Source organism: Mustela putorius, unplaced genomic scaffold, assembly GCF_011764305.1.
Source record: "Mustela putorius furo isolate JIRA1106 unplaced genomic scaffold, ASM1176430v1.1 tig00003909_pilon_pilon_pilon, whole genome shotgun sequence".
Classification (NCBI taxonomy): domain Eukaryota; kingdom Metazoa; phylum Chordata; class Mammalia; order Carnivora; family Mustelidae; genus Mustela; species Mustela putorius.
In genome coordinates, this window is record NW_025422057.1 from 38,936,424 (window position 1) to 38,957,928 (window position 21,505).

The following is a 21,505-nucleotide window of genomic DNA, read 5'->3' on the forward strand; positions in this document are numbered from 1 at the left end:
TTTGACTTCCGCGAGGGAAATAATTACCCTCTGGTAAATTTCAGTCACATCCAGGGACTCCCACACCATGCTTTAGTGATAATAACATGAGCTTTGCAGTCTTTACAGACCCAGGGTCAAATCCCAAGCCTGAAAGCTACTTGCTGTGTGACTTAGCACAAGTCTCTTCACCTCTCTAGACTTAATTATAATAATAAGACTTACCTCATTATTGCAGTATTTAAAAATGAAAATTGGGGAGGGTATGTGATTTGGTGAGTGCTGTGAAGTGTGTAAACCTGGTGATTCACAGACCTGTACCCCTGGGGATAAAAATATATGTTTATAAAAATAAAAGCCATCTGTTAGGAAAAAAAAAAAAAAATGAAAATGGCTTGGTAATATTTTACTTCCTCTTTTCCTAGTGTGGCACCTACTTATACATATACATGTTCTTCTGTATGAGCAGAGAACAGGCTAGAAATGTCTATAACCTTCTTCCCTATGAAAAGGAACTGAATATCCCTGACAATGCATAGTCGTTGATTAAGGGACTGATTAGTTTGCTTGGAGACTTAAGTGGGTTTGTTATTAAAAGACACTTCAATCACTTCTAATTTTACTAAGCACTGTGAAGTACTTAGAACAAGCACTAAAGTAAATAGTTCACAAATGGCTTTGAGACCTGTTAATTAAACTAATGTAGTCCTTTTTTAAAATATTTATTTAATTTATTTATTTGAGAGAAAGAGAGACCACACATGCATATGTGCATGCACAAGTGGGGAGGAGGGGCAGATGGAGAGGGAGAAGCAATCTCCCTGCTGAGCAGAAACCCTATGAAGGGTCTCATTCCCAGGACCCTGAGATCATGACCTCAGTCAAAGGCAGACATGCTCAACAAACTGAGCCACCCAGGTACCCTGAATTTATAGAAGTCTCCTACTTTCTCTGAATTCAATTTTTTAATCTATAGAATGTGAATAATAATATCTACCTTCAGGATTTTTCAGGACTCCATTTTAGTTTTTATTATGGATTATTAATTTGGTTATTTTATTTAATTTATTATATATTATTAATATGGAAATAATTACACGGAAAGATTGTGCCCTGACAGCACTATACCAAATAAGATTATATTTTTTTAACAAAATAAAAGATACATAAACAAAAATTTCCTTCCTGGGATGTTAATGATATGTCACCGTTTATGAAAAAATGTGTATTAGTGAAGTTAAAAACTCAACTGTTATAATTAACTGCTATAATGAAGAAACACAAATATACTGTGGCTTAATATTTTCTCTTTTACTCAATAATCTGAAGTGTGTATGCGTGGTGGGATAGTTTCCAGATGGGATAAACTTGCCCCATCTCATTAAGGATCCATATCCTCCCAAGTCAATGATTCTTGATCTCCTAAGCCATTATTGTCTTCAACTTCATGAAAGATTCCACAACCTCCACATTTCAGCTTTTAGGAAGAAAAGTGACAGGAAGCCCTAGGAAAGCAATTTATTTCAAGCAAATGAGGCATATGTGTATACATAACTTCTGCTCACAGTCTATGGGTGAAAATTTAGTTATATTGCCTATTTAGCTACAAGCGAAATGTAGTCTGGGAAGTCATATAGGAAAAACGGAGAGTAAATCTTTGGGAAAAAAATAACTATTTCTATAGATATACAAGAAAAAACTAAAGATAGGAGAATTTACAATGGGGAGGTGAACCATGAGAGACTATAAACTTGGAAAAACAACCTGAGGGTTTTTTTTTTTTTAATTTTTTATTTTTTATAAACATATATTTTTATCCCCAGGGGTACAGGTCTGTGAATCACCAGGTTTACACACTTCACAGCACTCACCAAATCACATACCCTCCCCAATGTCCATAATCCCACCCCCTTCTCCCAAACCCCCTCCCCCCGGCAACCCTCAGTTTGTTTTGTGAGATTAAGAGTCACTTATGGTTTGTCTCCCTCCCAATCCCATCTTGTTTCAGGGTTTTGAAGGGGCAGGAGGAGGGAGGTTGGGGGAGCCAGGTGGTGGGTATTAAGGAGGGCACATATTGCATGAAGCACTGGGGTGTGGTGCAAAAACAATGAATACTGTTATGCCAAAAAGAAATTTAAAAAAAATACTGGTAAGTCAGAATGAAATTTATTCTACTCTTTTAAACAGAGACTCAAAAAAGGAAAGAAAAATTACCATATAGTTACACAGGAAGGAAAAGAAAGTTAAAGGGAAGGTAAAAGAAAGAGAGACGCAAATGATGTACACTGAAAGTTCAAAGGAGAAAGTAAGAAAATGAATTTAAGAGTTCTAACATTCTTATATAGTATCAAGAGTCCCATAGTGGTGGGACTCAGAAAAAGTATGTGTAACCCCCCAAAGCTGCCATTTGACAGACAAGGGTACTAGGCAGAGTTAAAGAATGACTGACTGAAAGACAGTAGGGCCTGTGCTGTGAGACAGAGCAGAAAGGGAAGGCTTCCAACAAGGAGATGTTTGGAAACTTGTACAAACTTAGGGATCTACAGAATGCCATGGGGAGTCCTACCTAGGCAATACCATAGTCCACTCTTCCCAGGGCCTATGTCCTAACCTCAGCTAGGACCAACTGTTAAAACTATCTAATTATTGGGGCACCTGGGTGGCTCAGTCATTAAGCATCTGCCTTTGGCTCAGGTTATGATTCCAGAGTGCTGGGATAGAGCCTTGCATAGGGCTTCCTCCTCAGTGGTAGCCTGCTTTTCCCTCTCCCACTCCCTCTATTTGTGTTCCCTCTCTTGATGTGTCTCTTTCTATCAAGTAAATAAAATCTTTTTTTTATCTACTTATTAATTTTTGGTTGATTCCATACTTCCCAGCTATAGCCGTGAGTGTATTTCTTACTCTTCAAGTCTTTCCTTTTCTGCCTTTTTCTCATACCTACCAGCCTTGCCTCATACCTTCCTGAAAAGGGAAACACCAACCTATCAGACTTCCTTCACCTCGTTCCTTCTCATCTCAATCTTTCTACATCATTATCCTTGGTCTTTGTTTACTCCTGTTCTCTGTTAAAGTTCTATGAGAAACCAGTAGAATAACCATGAACAGCTCATTTTCCCTAAAAACTGTTGAACATTATTATTTTCTTTAAGATACCTATAGAATCTTAAAATGATTCTCATGCTAGGCATAATTTGTATATAAGACATGCAGAGAAGGAGGAAAATGTACTCATATTTTGTGGTGAGAAAAATGAATCAAATCTCAGAAATGACAAAAATGATAAAATTAGTAGACAAGATCATTAAAACAGATATTATAACTATAGTCTAAATCTTCAGAAAACTACAGAAAAACATAATAAATGGGGACCTGGAAGATTTAAAAGATTCAAATACAATTTCTGAGATGTAAACTACAATGTCTTCAATTAATAATACACTTAATGGGATTAACAGTAAATTAGACATTGCAAAAAGAAACTTGGGGAATTTGAGAAACTAGTAATACAAGCTACCCAAGTCAAACACAGAAGAAAACAAAAACCATAAGAATAGTGCATCAGGGGGCACCTGGGTGGCTCAGTGGGTTAAGCCGCTGCCTTCGGCTCAGGTCATGATCTCAGAGTCCTGGGATCAAGTCCCACATCGGGCTCTCTGCTCAGCAGGGAGCCTGCTTCTTCCTCTCTCTCTGCCTGCCTCTCTGCCTAACTTGTGATCTCTCTCTCTCTGTCAAATAAATAAATAAATCTTTAAAAAAAAAAAAAGAATAGTGCATCAGTGGGCCATAAATCCACTTCAAATAGCCTAATACATGTGTGATTAAACCCCGTAAGGAGATAAGATAGAATTCCTACTAAGAAGCCGCAATTTCATTGAATTCATTCATAGAGGCTTTTATGCCCCAGGGCATTGCTGAAAACAATACAGCAATCATCTTGCAATTAGTGAAATTGAACAGCAGGGTATGATGGGGAAAGAGTGGAAAAGAGACCTACCATTGCCACTGTCGCACCAGGATGACTGTGGGCAAACTCAAAGCTAGGCTTCCTAAGGCTTATAGTAGATATTTCACACAGCAGGGAGGAGAGAGACCTCACTAAAATGATCCAGTTAGTCACTGAACAAATAAGCAGAGTAGGAAGTCCTGGGGTGTGGAGCCTGTCCCAAAGTTGATACAATATATTACCTAAAATGTTGAGTTCCCAACAAAAAATTACAAGTCATACCAAGAAACAGAAAAATATTACACACATACCAGAAAAAAAAAGTAGGCAACAGAAACTACCTGCAAGCACAACCATATGTTGGATTTAACAGAAAAAGATTTTCAAACACACATTATGACCATGCTCACAGGAAGAATCATCTTTATATAAGAAAGGGATGATGACAAATATTATACCAAATAGAGAATACCAATAAAGAGATGGGAATTATAAAAAAAAAAAATCGTGGAAGTGATGATATGTGAAAGAGGGTAAAACTGGAAGCTCCAGGCCTTCATTTCCCCCAGGGAGACACTGAATTAACTACAACAGATAAACCAAAACACCTCAAAACCAAAATTTTGAACTAGTTTGAAACCTACAATCCCCAAGTGGATACACAGATAAGAACTGAAAGTTCACAAAAAGGGTACGTTCATAGCATTTTACTCACCTTTGCCTCTCCCCTTATCTGGCACAGAGCAATTCAAACAGAAGGAAACCTGCCAATTTTCACCCCATCACTTAGGATGGACAGAAAAGAGTGGGACTTGTGTCCAGAGTTTTGGTTTGTCACTGGGCTGCCTGAGGGACTGGTTTCTGTCTCAGCTGATAGGGAACATGAATGAGAATGGCAGCATTGATCTGTCACCATTTTAGAAGTCACTGAACACAGAGGCAGGTGCCACAGCACATTTAGAGCCACAAGGAATCTGATATTCCACAGACACGTGGCAGAGAAACAAGAGATTATGGGCAGAGGAGTAAAACAGATGCCTAGACCAAAAGCTTCCAAGAAGCAGGGAAAGTCTTAGGAAAATTAATACTGATAAAAACAAATGTGTATGTTTTGGAAGAAAGGCACATACAGAAGCCTAGAGAAGATGCATCCCCAGAAAAAAATTGAAAGTCCCAAAAACCTCTAACTGGGCTACTTGGTGAAGGTCTTCTACATAAAGAGTGGGAGAAAGCAGCTTTTCAAGTGCCCAAATCTCAAAAAAGGATCATATGGGATATAAAGAAATAGGGAAATAGGACCCAATCAAAGGACAAAAATAAATCTTCAGGACTGACCCTAAAAATAACAGATATCCATGGATTACCTGGCAAGTAATTTAAAACAATTGCTTTAAAGATGCATGATTAGCTAAAAAAGAAACACAAAGACAACTAAATGAAATCAATAAATAAAGAAAAAATGATAATATCAACAAGGAGACAGAAACTATAAAAACTACATAAATTCTGAGGCTAAAGGATATAATAACAGAATTTAAAAATGCACTATGCAGGTTGGAAACTTAAAGGGCAAAAGGGAGAACCAGTAAACTTGAAGACACATCATTTGAAATTAGCAAAAAGGTTAGAGGAAAAAAAAAGGTTAGAGGAACAAAAACAACAAAAGAAAAAAAAGAAAGTTAAAAGAGCCTAGGGGACTAAAAAATTACCATAAAGCAGACCAATGTACACATTATGGAGTCCCAAAAAACAAGAGAGATAAAAAGGAGCAGAGAGCACATTTTTAAAATAATAAGTGAAAATTTCCCAAGATTAAGGAAAGAAATAGACAAACAAATTCCATAAGCTCAAAAAACTTAAGGATAAATACAGAAAGATTGATACTGAGGCACATTATAATCAAACTACTTAAAGTCAAGGACCAAAAGAGAGTCTTGGAAGCAGCAAGAGAAAAGTGACTTGACATGTTCTAGGAAGCATTTATAAGATTATCGGTGGTTTTCTCAGCAGAAACCTTATGGTGGGCTAAAAAGCACTTGTATGGCACTGAAAGAAAGAGGCACTGAAAGAAAGAGCAATCAAAAAAATTATACCCAGCAAAACTATCCTTCAAAATTAAGAATAGATAAGAATTTCCCAGATGAAGAAAAACTGAAGGAGCTCATTGCCACTAGATCTGCTCTATGAGAATGCTAAAGAAATCTGCTCTATAAGGAAATGCTAAAATGTGACACCTTCAAGGTATAACAAATGGATGTTACACAGTGACATAAAGCCATGTGAAAATATAACCTTCTCCTGTAAAGGTAAATGTATGGATGTATAGCGACTTGCATCATCTATTTTTGATATGTAAATCCATGTTAAATTCTTACACAGTGTTTAAAAGGGAAGGGTATAAAAATAACCACAAAGCTATGTTAATGGATGCTCAATATATCAAGATATAATTTGTGACACATCAGTAACATAAGGTGGGGGCAGAGCTGTAAAAGAACAGAGTCTACATGCAATTGAAGTTAAGTTGTCATCAGTTTAAAACAGATAGTTAAAATTTTAAACTGTCTTACAAAAGCTCCATGATCTCTCTCATCTCCACATAGAAAATATCTATAGAAAGCACATAGGAGATGAAAAGGGAATCAAAGCATGTCACTATAAAAAAGAACCAGCAAAACACAAGATAAGAGAATAGCAGAGGAAATCAGAGTCAAAAACCTATAATACATACATTAAATATACATACATTGAATTATTAAAAAGCAAGATTAAGTCCTTTCCTGTATTCATTAATACATAAATGAATTAACTCTCTAATCAAAATATATAGATTGGGAAATTGACTTAAAAATAGGATCCAACTTTATTCTGTCTACAAGAGACTCATTTTTGTGAGATTTTATTCATTTGATAGAAAGAGAGAGAGACAAACAGACTCTGCTGAGCAGGAAGCCTGACAAAGGGCTTGATCCCAGGACCCTGAGATTATAACCTGAGCTAAAGGCAGATGCCTAACCAACTAAGCCAGGAGCCCTGAATTAATGTAAGTCTTGTAATCTTCTGAATTCAATTTTTTAATCTATAGAATGTAAATAATATCTACTCTTCAGGATTTTTCAGGACTCCATTTTAGAAACCATGTTAGTTGTTATTATAGATTATTAATTTTATTTATTCATTTATTATTTATTATTAATAAGGAAACAATTACACAGAAAGATTGTGCCCTGGCAGCACTACACCCAATAAGGTTATCTTTTTTCCAAAAAGAGCTCAACTACAACCAAAAAGTGTCAAACAAGAGTCCTATATCCAGCAAAGTGATATTTCAAAAATGAAGGTGATATACTTTACCAGATAAACAAAAACTGAGATAACTGATTGCTCTTGAACAGGTTGAAATCAAGGAACCCCCAGACAGTAATTTAAACCCACATTTTTAAAAAAGCCACTTGAAAAAATATAAAGGTAATTACATAATTATAACATAGAAATAAATTTTTTCTTGTCTTCTCTTAGATGATTTTTAAAACAATATATTTTAAAGATTTATGTATTTATTTTTAGAAAAAGAGATAGAGAGAACAAGGGGAGCAGGGCTGAAGGGAGAGAATCTTTTAAGCAGACTCCTTACACAGTGCAGAGCTCAACATGGTCTAGATCCCATGATCCATGAAGTCATGACTTGAGCTAAAACCAAAAGTAAAATGCTTAAACAATGGAACCACCCCACCTCCTGATTTTTAAAACAATTGTATAAAATTAAAAACATTATATGTCACATATGATGTTATAGATATAGCATGCATATAATGTGTTCTGTTGGACCTATAACATGTACAAATGTAATAAATTAGTATTATATTTGCTAATAGCAGCAAGGAGCAAAGCTGTTATAGGCTAAGAAAATGACTACAGATGGCAAAGTAATAATTAAAACATCATACTATTGGGTTTGTAGCACAAAGATATGTAAGATGAATAAGAATAACCACAAAAGGGGAGAGAAGTAATAGGGCTATACTCTATTATAGAGTAATGTTTCTATATTTTACTAGAATCAAGCTACTATAAATATAAGATTAATACTAACAAGTTAAATGTATAGTAAATCTAGAGCAACCATTAAAAATTTTTCAAAAACATAATGAAAAACATCAATGAAATTAAAATGCTTTATTGGGGGAGGAGTCAAGATGGCAGAGGATTAGCAGACTGAGATGACATCAGGTAGCAGGAGATCAGCTAGATAGTTTACCAAACCATTTTGAACACCTACAAATCTAACAGGAGTTCAAAGAGAAGAAGAGCAGAAATTCTAGAAACAGAAAAACAACCACTTTCTGAAAGGTAGCACCTGCAGAGGAGTGAATCCTAAGCAACAGGAAGATAGACCACTTGGGGAGGGTCCGGCTCCCGACAAGTGGTGGATCAATGGAGCACAAAATCAAAACTTTTAAAAGTCTGCTCCACTGAGGGACATCCCTCCAGAGGCTAAGTTGGGGTGGAACCCTCACAGAGACAGCGTGGACTCAGGTACCATGGGGTCACAGAAGGATTGGGGGTGTCTGAGTGTGGCACAGCTTGCAGTTATCAGAGCGGGGAAGCTGGCTACAGAGAAGGAGCCATGGAGTGAGCTCTCAACTTGGGGTTAGCTTAAACTGTGGTCCATGGCACTGCAGTTTGAGCAGGGACCCCACAAGTGGCAGATCTGGGGAGACCCCCCCCAGAAGAGTGACAAGGATCTGCTGGGTTTAGAGATTCCAGGCAGGGCTGTATGCCAGGCACAGAGATGCTCAGTTGCAGGCCCGGTGAGCTCAGAGCAAAGCCTGAGACCAGGGAGATGGGAGTGATTGAGCGCTTTTCTCCAAGGGCACATTGAGGAATGGGGTCCAGAGCTCTTGGCTCCTCCAGGCTGGAGATTAGGAGGCTACCATTTTCATTCCTGTCCTCCTGTGCTCTACAGAAAGCATTGAGGGAACAAAAGCTCACAAGAGCAAACCTGAGCAGATTACTCAGCCTGGACCCTGACAAGGGGGGAGCAATTCAGCCTTGGGCAAAGAAACTTAAGAATCACTAAAACAGGGCCCTCTCCTTCAGAAGATCAGCAGAACATCCAGGCAATACCAAGCTCACTGACCAAGAAGGACAGCAGAATTCCAGAGGAGGAGTAAGCAAAGCATGAAATTCATGGCTTTCTCCCCATGATTCTTTATTCTTACAAAGTTAATTAATTATTTTTTCTTATTCTGATTTTTTAACTTTTACTCCTTTGTCTTTTAATTTTTATAACTATTTTCTCTTAATAATAACTTTCTTAAAAAAATCTTTTTGAACCTTCATTATTATAGTCATATTTTATCCTTCATTGGTTCTAATGCTATTTTTTGTATACACATAGGGTTTTTTATTCTAAAAAGTTTTGGGATAAAACTTCTTCTAATAGGTTAAAATATACCTAAATCTAGCACAGAGAGTTGTTCTAGTCCCCAGCCTGAGCAAATTCTCTCCACTTTTGTTTTCTTTTTTCTCCCAACCAACTTATCTTATCAACTCCTTTTTTAGAATTTTTTAACATGAGGAGATGGAGAGGAGAATGGAGTTGAGGGAAACTGGAAGGGGAGGTGAACCATGAGAGACTATGTAGACTGAAAAACAACCTGAGGGTTTAGAAGGGGCAGGGAGTGGGAGGAGAAAGAGGAGAGATCACAACCAACACCAAAGAAATACAAACAATTTAAGAACATATTATGAGCAACTATATGCCAGCAAATTTGACAATCTGGAAGAAATGGATGCATTCCTAGAGATATATAAACTACCACAACTGAACCAGAAAGAAATAGAAAACCTGAATAGTCTTATAACCAGTAAGGACATTGAAGCAGTCATCAAAAATCTCCCAACAAACAAGAGCCCAGGGCCAGATGGCTTTCCAGGGGAATTCTACTAAACATTTAAAGAAGTAATTAATATTCTCCTGAAACTGTTCCAAAAAATAGGAATGAAAGGAAAGCTTCCAAACTCATTTTATGAGGCCAGCATTACCTTGATCCCCAAACTGGACAAAGACCCTGTCAAAAAAAGAGAATTATAGACCAATATCCTTGATGAACACAGATGCAAAAATTATCATCAAAATACTAGCCAATAGGATCCAACAGAACATTAAAAGGACTATTCACCATGACCAAGTGGGATTTATTCCAGGGCTGCAAGGTTGATTCAACATCTACAAATCAATCAATGTGATACAATACATACTAATACATACTAAGAAAGAACAAGAACTATATGATACTCTCCATAGATGCTGAAAAAGCATTTGACAAAGTACAGCATCCTTACTTGATCAAAAGTCTTCGAAGTATAGGGATAGAGGGTACATACTTCAATATCATCAAAGCCATCTATGAAAAACCCACCACGAATATCATTCTCAATGGAGAAAAACTTAGAGTCTTTCCACTAAGGTCAGGAACACGGCAGGGATGTCCATTATCACCACTGGTATTCAAAATAGTACTAGAAGTCCTAGCCTCAGCAATCAGACAACAAAAGGATATTAAAGGCATCCAAATTAACAAAGAAGAAGTCAAACTATTACTCTTTGCAAATGATATGATCCTTTATGTGGAAAACCCAAAAGACTCCACTCCAAATCTGCTAGAACTTGTACAGGAATTCAGTAAAGAGTCAGGATATAAAATCAATGCACATAAATCAGTTGAATTTTTATACACCAACAATAGGACAAAAGAAAGAGAAATTAAGGAGTAAATCCCATTTACAATTGCACCCAAAGCCATAAGATACCTAGGAATAAACCTAACCAAAGAGGCAAAGAATCTATACTCAGGAAACTATACGGTACTCATGAAAGAAATTGAGGAAGACACAAAGATATGGATAAATATTTCATGCTCATGGATTGGAAGAACAAATATTGTGAAATGTCTATGCCACCTAAAGCAATTTACACGATTAATGTAATCCCTATTAAAGTACCATCTTTTTTTTTTTTTTCAAAGAAATGGAACAAATAATCCTAAGGTTTATATGGAACCAGAAAAGACCTCAAATAGCCAAAGGAATATTGAAAAAGAAAGCCAACGTTGGTGGCATCACAATTCTAGACTTCAAGCTCTATTACAAAGCTGTCATCATCAAGACAGTATGGTACTGGCACAAAAACAGACACATAGATCAATGGAACAGAATAGAGAGCCCAGAAATAGACCCTCAACTCTATGGTCAACTAATCTTCAACACACCAGGAAAGAATGTCAATGGAAAAAAGACAGTCTCTTCAACAAAGACATTGGGAAAATTGGACAGCCACATGCAGAAAAATGAAACTGGACCATTTCCTTATACCACACACAAAAATAGACTCCAAATGGGTGAAGGACCTCAATGTGAGAAAGGAATCCATCAAAATCCTTAAGGAGAACACAGACAGCAACCTCTTTGACCTCAGCCAGAGTAAATTCTTTCTAGGAACATCACCAATGGCAAGGGAAGCAAGGGCAAAAATGAACTATTGGGACCTCAGCAAGATCAAATTAGAGAGGGCATGGATTTCATGGAGCACTGGGTAAGGTGCAAAAACAATGAATACTGTTACACTAAAAAGAAATTAAAAATTTTAAAAAAAATCAAAAGCTTTTGCACAGCAAAGGAAACAGTCAACAAAACCAGAGAGAAGATATTTGCAAACGACATATCAGATAAAGGACTAGTGTCCAAAATATATAAAGAACTTATCAAACTCAACACCCAAAGAACAAAGAATCCAATCAAGAAATGGGCAGAGGACATGAACAGACATTTCTGCAAAGAAGACATCCAGATGGCCAACAGACACAGGAAATAGTGCTCCATATCACTCGGCATCTGGAAAATACAAATCAAAACTACAATGAGATACCACCTCATGCCAGTCAGAATGGCTAAAATTAACAAGTCAGGAAATGACAGATGCTGGCAAGGATACAGAGAAAGGGGAACCCTCCTCAGTGTTGGTGGGAATGCAAGCTGGTGCAGCCACTCTGGAAAACAGCATGGAGTTTCCTCAAAGAGTTGAAAATAGAGCTACCCTACAACCCAGCAATCACACTACTGGGTATTTACCCTAAAGATACAAATGTAGTGATCTGAAGGGGCACATGCACCCAAATGTTTATAGCAGCAATGTCCACAATAGCCAAACTATGGAAAGAACCTAGATGTCCATCAACATATGACTGAATAAAGAAGATGTGGTATATACACACAATGGAACACTATACATCCATCAAAAGAAATGAAATCTTGCCATTTGCAATGACATGGATGGAACTAGAGAGTATCATGCTGAGTGAAATAAGTCAATGAGAGAAAGACAATTATCATATAATCTCCCTGATATGAGGAAGTTGAGAGGCAATGTAGGGGGTTGCAGGGTACAGAAGAAAAATAAATGAAACAAGATAGGGTCAGGAGAGAGAAAACCATAAGAGACACTTATCTCACAAAACAAACTGAGGGTTGCTGGGGGGAGAAAGTTAGGGAGAAGGTGGGTGCTTATGGACATTGGGGAAGGTATGTGCTTGGTGAGTTCTGTGAAGTGTGTAAACCGGGCAATTCACAGACCTGTACCCCTATGGCTAATAATGCATTATATGTTAATAAAAAATTTAAAAATAAAAGACTTAGAATATTATTTTCCCAGCCGTAACATTCATTAGTTGCTTGACTGTGGGCAATTAGCTTAGGCTCTTCATGCCTACATTTTCCCATTTGTAAACAGAAATATATGTAGCTTATAGGAATATTGTGAAGCACAATTAACTTTTGTAAATTGCTTTTTAACAACTTCAATGTCATAGAAATGTAAAATAGCCTTAATTAAAATTTTGGGGGGAAAAAAGGGAACAAAGAAATCCAGACATGATAATGTACTCTATGCCTTCACTTTCCCTCCTAGACGCAAATGGAAGCTACTAACACTACCATGCTTTTCCTCACATGGATGGATGGGTAAGGCATGTGATATTAATAAACCCCCTATTTGAGAATTGATGTGTTCCAGGTCCTTATTGCCATTGTTTCCTTAGGTTTACGGAAATTCCATCAGGGACAGTGGTTCCCAGAACATTATTAGTATTCCTACAGTTCCAGCCTCGCCCTGGGTTTCTGCCTACTGAGAATTTCACTCAGTTCTAATCCCCACTTTCTGTTCATTTTAACACCCTTCATGCCCTCACTCACAATATCATAGATGATGGGATTTACCTTTCCTCAGGCCTCAACTTAGCCTTCTTCCTTAGGGATATAATACGAGAAATCGGAACAATTCTAGGAATAGATCATATTAACCAGATACACTACAAATCAAAATATAATTACTAAGTCCTGAATATAGGTGTAGCCTCTTTTTAAGAGTGACCAAAGCTCAGAATAGCTAACATAATAGTATTCTGAAGAGGAGAATCTGCAGCTGATATTTGCTTAATCTCCAAATATTTTTTTAATTTTTTTTAATTTTTGTTTATTTTCAGCATAACAGTATTCATTATTTTTTCATCACACCCAGTGCTCCATGCAATCCGTGCCCTCTATGATACCCACCACCTGGTACCCCAACCTCCCATCCCTCCGCCATTTCAAACCCCTCAGATTGTTTTTCAGAGTCCATAGTCTCTCATCGTTCACCTCCCCTTCCAATTTCCCACAACTCCCTTCCCTTCTCTAACTCCCCATGTCCTCCATGTTATTTGTTATGCTCCACAAATAAGTGAAACCATATGATAATTGACTCTCTCTGCTTGACTTATTTCACTCAGCATAATCTCTTCCAGTCCCGTCCATGTTGCTACAAAAGTTGGGTATTCATCCTTTCTGATGGAGGCATAATACTCCATAGTGTATATGGACCACATTTTCCTTATCCATTCATCCGTTGAAGGACATCTTGGTTCTTTCCACAGTTTGGCGACTGTGGCCATTGCTGCTATAAACACTGGGGTACAGAAGACTTCAAAGGTAACACGATGTCAATAAAAACGTATCTATCAATAATCACTCTCAATGTGAATGGCCTAAATGCACCCATAAAATGGCACAGGGTTGCAGATTGGATAAAACGACAGGACTCATCCATATGTTGTCTACAAGAGACCCATTTTGAACCTAAAGATACACCCAGACTGAAAGTGAAGGGATGGAGAAACATTTTTCATGCCAATGGGCCTCAAAAGAAGACTGGGGTAACGATTCTCGTATCAGATAAATTAGATTTTAAATTAAAGACTGTAGTCAGAGATACAGAAGGACACTACATAATCCTTAAAGGGACTATCCACCAAGATGATCCAACAATTGTAAATATCTATGCCCCCAATATGGGAACAGCCAATTACATAAGAAAACTGTTAATCAAGATAAAGAGTCATATTGATGTGAATACACTAATAGTAGGAGATCTTAACACGCCTCTCTCAGAAATAGACAGATCATCGAAGCAGAAAATCAATAAAGAAACAAGAGCATTGAACGACACATTGGAACAGATGGACCTCATAGATATATACAGAACATTCCACCCTAAAAATCAGAATACTCATTCTTCTCAGGTGTACATGGAACCTTCTCAAGAATAGACCACATACTGGGTCACAAATCAGGACTCAGCCGATGCCAAAAGACTGAGATCATTCCCTGCATATTCTCAGATCACAATGCTTTGAAACTGGAGCTCAATCACAAGGAAAAGTTCGGAAGGAACTCAAACACCTGGAAGCTAAAGACCACCTTGCTTAAGAATGCTTGGATTAGCCAGGAGATCAAAGAAGAACTGAAACAATTCATGGAAACCAATGAGAATGAAGACACTTCGGCCCAAAACCTATGGGATACAGCAAAGGCAGTCCTAAGGGGAAATACATAGCCATCCAAGCATCCCTCAAAAAAACCTGAAAAATCCAGAACACAGCAGCTGTCTCTACACCTTAAAGCACTGGAGAATCAACAACAAATCAAACCAACTCCACACATAAGAAGGAAAATAATCTCCAAATACTTTTATAATTACAAACAAAACCTTAAAAACTATTCCTCCCCTAATTCAAACTGTATACTTACACACTCAAAGCATGAGGAATGTTTGAAATGTATTTAATAAATGAGATCTCAAGGTATCCTTTAAATACCATAAAGAATTAGTGTGTTTTGGAAAGCCAAGAAGGCACTATTCAGACAAGAGAAAGTAGACCAGGGACAATTAGAAATATTTCTTGGTATTAGCTCACCACGACTTATGCTGGATACAATATAGAGTTAGTTCAACCCATTTCTTTGAGTGTCCACTTTGTAAAACTTCCCATCAAACCCAGACCCTCTCCTCCCACATTCCCACCATTGTACTGGTATTGGGACTCACTCAGGTATGATAGGTATTTCTGCACCATGAAGCTGGCACTGAATAATATTAAAACCCCTGCAAATGAGCCTTAATATGAGCATGAAAATGTATAGTCTCACATGGCTCTAGCTGATGTAACTCTTCTCCCATTATTCTTTATTCTCCCTCACCTCTAACTGAGAATATGACCATTAAGTCCAAGTTTGCCATGAACTGAGAACAGGGTGTATAGATGGACAGATGTTCTAAAAGTGATTTTGTATACTTGTGGGAAGGTGGAACCCATAGGAATACTTATGAAAGTTTCTATAATATTTTCCTTAACCTTGTAATATCAGTAATGATGAGGGCAGATTCAGGCAGAACAAATTTCCAGCTACGATATACCCCGTGATTTCCAGCAAATGCAAGAGTTTAGTCCCCTTATCAGGCTCTGGATGGGAATCCAGAGGCCATAGAAAAATGGGTCACTCCTGCCACCAATGCCCAGCTGACATACCCAGAAGGAGAAGCACCCCCCAACTCAGTAGTTGCTATGGGTACAGCTTCCCCACCCTCGGGCTCACATCTCTTACTCTTCTGCAACTAGAAAGATCTGGGGAGCCACATACCGGAAACTTTTCAAGAGAGAGGGGTCTGACTGGTTACAGATGTTACAAAAACCACCTACCACGCATGTCCCTTTCTTCCCTGAAGAGGAAAAAAATGCATGCTTTCCTTTTTCAAAAAGACTGGGGAGCACAATGAACATATTCTTCAGATGAAAATATGCAATTAAAAGAATCATAATGTCAGTGAAAGAATGAAGAAATTGTGAATAAAAAGTAGGACTTCTCCAGTATTTTCCCAAAAGTCTCATGAAAGCCAGAGTGTGATCCCACTGTTTCTTACCACAAAGTATCTTGTTTTAACAACTATGCTCTGGTTTCAGTGTATACATCATCAGATGTAGAAAATTGTAGTCTAGAATTTTACCTAAAATCAGGATGAATATTCAACTTGGAACTTTAAAAACCCTTGAGAAATTGTCATATAATTTCCTTGAAAAATCTTGGCAAAGAACAGTGTGGACATCTGGCAGTCAGTGCTACCACACACAAGGGAAGATAAATACAAATGTTGCATCAGTAATTCTTGTTCTCAACAGTAACCAATTGGCTGCCCGTAAGATAACAGCTGTGACTTTACTTTCTGCCCTTGTCTCTTCAGCATCTAGTAAGGCTTGGGGGTCCACACTTTCTGCTCACTGACTGGGTCCATCCTGCTTGGTGACCAAACAGTCTTGTGGTAAAACTATCAGAGCCTCAGAATTGCATGTCAGCATTGCTTCATTGTTGATGCAGTAAAACAAGGATGCTTCTCCACATGGAAAGGTGAGCATATGATGGAAGGGCATGTGCAAGAGAAGGTGTTTGGAACAGGTGTGCCCACGACATGGAGCTCTGCTACAGAAGGATCCTTGTCTCAACAGCACCGAGGGCTAAACCAGTAAGAAGCTGTGTGCTCCCATTAATTGCTATAGGAGGTGACAGCAATATTGCATGTTAGGTGGGCTTCTACAATGGGGAAGGCAGAGCCAGACCTTTCATGAGAACCCTAAGTAATCTGGGAGTCCAGCTCTAGCCCAGAATTCAGAGCAGTAAAATGTGCTTGTTTTAGTCCCTCTGCTCCTTTCTGGGGCTACAGTGGTTCAAGGTGCCACGTAGCCTTGTTTCACTTAGGAAACAGGGCGCTGGCAGTCAGAACACTGGCAGCATGGGATGCATATACACCGCCACTCCAACCCGGGGCCCTAGGCTGTGACAAATGAGTTTCCTTCTCTCTCTCCTTTTCCTTCAGCCCAGAACAAGCTTTTGATTTCATAGACAACCATCACTGTGAAGGAAGGAAGCCCTGCTCCCCCATATGTTGACTCTTGGCTGTGTGCCTGGCCTCAGGCATGCTGGTAACTTGGTGGATTTACTGGGGTCAACAGGAACAGAAGGAGAGGCTCCTTCAGGCTGTGCCACTCAGGGGTGAGCCGCTCAGTTCCATGAGCTGCCCCCAGAACACCAGGCCCACGATGCTTTACTGAGAAGGACACATTCCTCATTGCCGACCTTCAGCACATTGTTGATAAGCAGGAACCAAACACCAACCTGACAGAAGTTACTGATGGAGAAGACTGAAGAGAGAATGTTCACCGACCTTGGATGTAAGCATGAGTGCATGAGTGTCAGGTGCCCAGCACATCCTCATAACTGGGTTAATCCTATGAACTACTATCATACCCTCTTCTGTCACAGGCCAGCATGAACCATGTGAAGGTGGGTGGTAAATCCTAGATTTAAAACTTACCTCATACTATCGAGCAGCCCCTAATACCTCTGGTCTCCAGCTCCTTCTATAAAATGCTTGCACTAAAGTAGATCCTCTCTAAGCCCCATGTCATTCCACAGGTCTGTAACACATCAGTGGTATTGTCTGAGGAGAGAAACAATGAAGATAAATAAAGCTAATTTTTCACTTAAGGTTGACAGGACATCAAGAATACATTTGTTCCTGTTTTAAAATATTTTGTCACTGTATTTGGAAACAGCAGTTACTTCAAATTTGGGCATTCTGGCTAAAGTCCCAGCTATGTGACTTAAGATCCCTAGAACTTTCTAAGCTTTAGTTTCTGCTTTTACAAGAAGGAGCTCATGATTATTATGGTGAGTAATAGAAATACTAAATTTCAGTGATGAGCAGAGAAAAAATGTAAGTTCTCATAAAATGTGATTGTTTTATCTGTTTGCTCCTCTCTGAGGTTTCAGTGTAGATGACTTGTGCTATGAAAGGTCTGGGTTACTGAAACAGGGCTTTGTCATTCAGAACACTGGCAGCATGGGATACATATTCACCCCCACTCTGGGACAACAGGCTGTGACAAATGAGTTTCCTTATAGTTCCTCTCAGCCCAGAGCAAGCTCTTGATTTCTTAGAAGACAAGAGCTGCAAAGGAAGGAAGCTCTGCCTCCCATGTAGTGACTTCTGTTATGTGCCTGGCCTCAGGCATCATGGTAACTTGGTGGGCTTACTGGGGTCAACAGGAACAGGAGAGGCTCCTTTAGACTGTACCACTCAGGGATGAGCAGTTTGCTTTCATGAGCAGCCCTTCAAGGACCTGATCCATGGTAAGTTAATGAGAGAGACACATTCCTCACAGCTAACCTTTAGCCCAGTATTGAGATGCTAGAGCCAAAACCATCCTGAGAGAAATTACTGATTGAAGAAGAAAGAAAGAAAAAAAAAGCACTGAGCTTTGATGTAAGAGAGAATGTAAGAGTGCCAGGTGCCCAGCATATCCACTCAAGTGGGTTAATCCAGGAAGTATTAGCACTCCCACCTTCATCACTGGCCAGCATAAAACTGGAAGCTGAGTGGTAAATCCTAGATATACAGCTTAGCTATTTTTGAGCAGTCCTCAATATCTCTGGTCTCCAGTCTCTTCTGTAAAATGCCTGTACTAACACAGATCCTCTCTAAGCCCCATGTCATTCCACATTTCAATAACTCATCAGTGATACTAACTAAAGATAGAAACAATTAAGATAAATAAAGTGAATCTATCTCTTAAGGTTGAAAAAACAATAACAATAGATTTGGTCCAATTTAAAATGTTTTGACACTACATTTGGAAGCACCACGGATTCTGGATCTGGCAGTCAGTCTAAAGTCAGCTATGTGACCTAAGCTATCTGGAACTCTGTAAGCCTCAGTTTCTGCTTCGATAGAAGGAACTCCTGATTATTGTTATGAGTAATAGAAATACTGAATTTCAGTGACTAGCATAGAACAAGCTCAAGCTCTCAACACATCATGATGATGACGACTTGGACCATAGAATGTGTTACATTATTAAGGGGATACTCAAAGGGAATATTACTAAACTTACTGTTATGTTTACTGAAAATTGATAATATCATTAAACACAATAAAATGATAGAACTATGAAAATGTCAATACCTCTGCCTACTGATGATGTTTATTTAAGCATTCTATTAATGACCACTATGTTAAAATTAGACCTAGAGGAACACATAGGAAACGTTGGCATATGCTAAGTGAGTTATGTGCTTTATCTTAATTCTCAGAAGAATGCAAAGAGGTAGATCCAATCATCCTTATTCTACAGAGGTTGAAAGTGAGGTCCACAAAGCTTAACTCATTTCTCAGTAGTTGGAAGTCACTACTGAACTAGTATTAAAATCTGGCCTTTCTGATTCAAGAACCAACTGCCTAAACCACTTTGCTATCAGCCTAACAACTTTCTTAAATAGGCAAACATCTTAATCGTATGCCCCACTAAAACAATTGTGCTCCCAACGTCTTTACTGTAGATTAAAGCAGCAGTGATACTACTGTGGAAAGAGATGCTCATGGAAATGGAGAAGAGAACAACTGTTCAATAATTTACCCTGGAGCAGCCCCTGGGTGGCTCAGTGGGTTAAAGCCTCTGCCTTCGGCTCAGGTCATGATTCCAGGGTCCCAGAATCAAACCCCACATCGGATGGGCTCTCTGCTCAGCAGGGAGCCTGCTTCCTCCTCTCTCTCTGCCTGCCTCTCTGCCTACTTGTGATCTCTCTATCTCTCTCTCTGCCACATAAATAAATAAATAAATAAATAAATAAATATCTTTTAAAAATGAAAGAAAGGAAAGAAAGAAAGAAAGAAAGAAAGAAAGAAAGAAAGAAAGAATTCACCTTGGAGGGGTTTCCTGCCATCCAACACTTGGGAAAGATCCTCTTCCTGGCACCTGCTGGCATACCTGGCACCCATTGCAGGCAATGCTGTCATAATCAACGTCACACCTGCTGACCCCCAGCTCCACACACCTATGTAGTTGTTCCTCAGCATTTTCTCCTTCTTGGAGTGTGGTGTCATAAGTGTTATTAATAAGTTGCTGGTCATCTTTCTTGTAAACAAAAAAATCATTTCCTTTCTTGCTTGTTTGATAGAAGCCTTTGTCTTTTTATATATGGGAGCAGTAGGTTTCTTCTTCATAGCAATGATGTCTCTGGATCGATATGTGGCCATTTGCAAGCCTCTGCATTACCTGACCATCATGAACCTGAATACTTGCTTCCTCCTGGTCACTGCCTGCTTTGCTTTGGCCTTCCCTCCCATCACTGGGCTGGTAGTGAAGGTTTCCCAGTTATCCTTCTGTGGTTCCCATGTCATCCCCCACTTCTTCTGTAAACTTGGCCCCTTGATTCATCTCTCCTGTTCTGACAGCAGGTCCACTGAAATTTTGGCCTTAGTCCGTGCTTTGGTTATTCTTTTGACATCCATTATCATAACCATCATTGCATACAGCAACATAGTAGTTACAATCATGCAACCTCCTTCAGCCAAGGAGAAACACAAAGCTTTCACCACCTGCTCCTCTTACCTCATAGTTCTCTCTCTGATGTATGGCAGCTGTGTGTTTATATATGTGAAACCAAAGCAAATGAGCAGGCTGGACTCCAACAGGGAGGCGGCCCTTATGAACATGGTGGTGACCCTGCTGCTGAACCCTTTCACCTACACTCTGAGGAACAATCAGGTCCACCAGGCTCTGAGAGAGACAATGTTCAGAATGAAAATATCAAGATAAAAAAAAAAATCACATGGTCTTAGAATTGAAGACCTAGAGAACCCTCCATAAATATAGCAGTCCACAGAGTTCTAGTGCCATGTGTCTGGCCACCATAGATGACCTCTGCACATTCCTACCAAAACAAAAATCTACTTTTCAAGGGTATATTTTACCTTGATGTGCATAACTATCTTCTTCCAAATTTTCCACACTTGAATGACAATTGATTTTTTGTGTCTTCCCTCTGATATCTATCATGTGCTTGAAGTTTCCTAAATTTAATAATTTACACACTTTCTTTTTCACTTCTCTTTAGCAATAAACATGTCTCAATAGAATTAATAATGACTTACCAAAAGGCATTTAGATAATTCAATTGATAAATGAAGGTATATTATGTTATTGTTAGGAAGGAAAGGATGGACATAGTACCAATACTTGGGTCTACATTCCCTCTAAGACTAGCACAAGGAAATAAGGTTCACAGAACCCTTCATAATGGAATATATATACTTTGCATTAGGTGTGCTCTTAAAGATTGTTCTTGGTCCTTAGTTTAGCTACATATGTATGCATC

At 38.6% G+C, this 21,505-nt stretch overlaps 1 pseudogene; it reads left to right on the plus strand.

Annotated features, from left to right (window-relative positions):
* Positions 1-20,045: 20,045 nt before the first annotated feature.
* Positions 20,046-20,946, plus strand: LOC101689548 (annotated as a pseudogene).
* Positions 20,947-21,505: the final 559 nt, after the last annotated feature.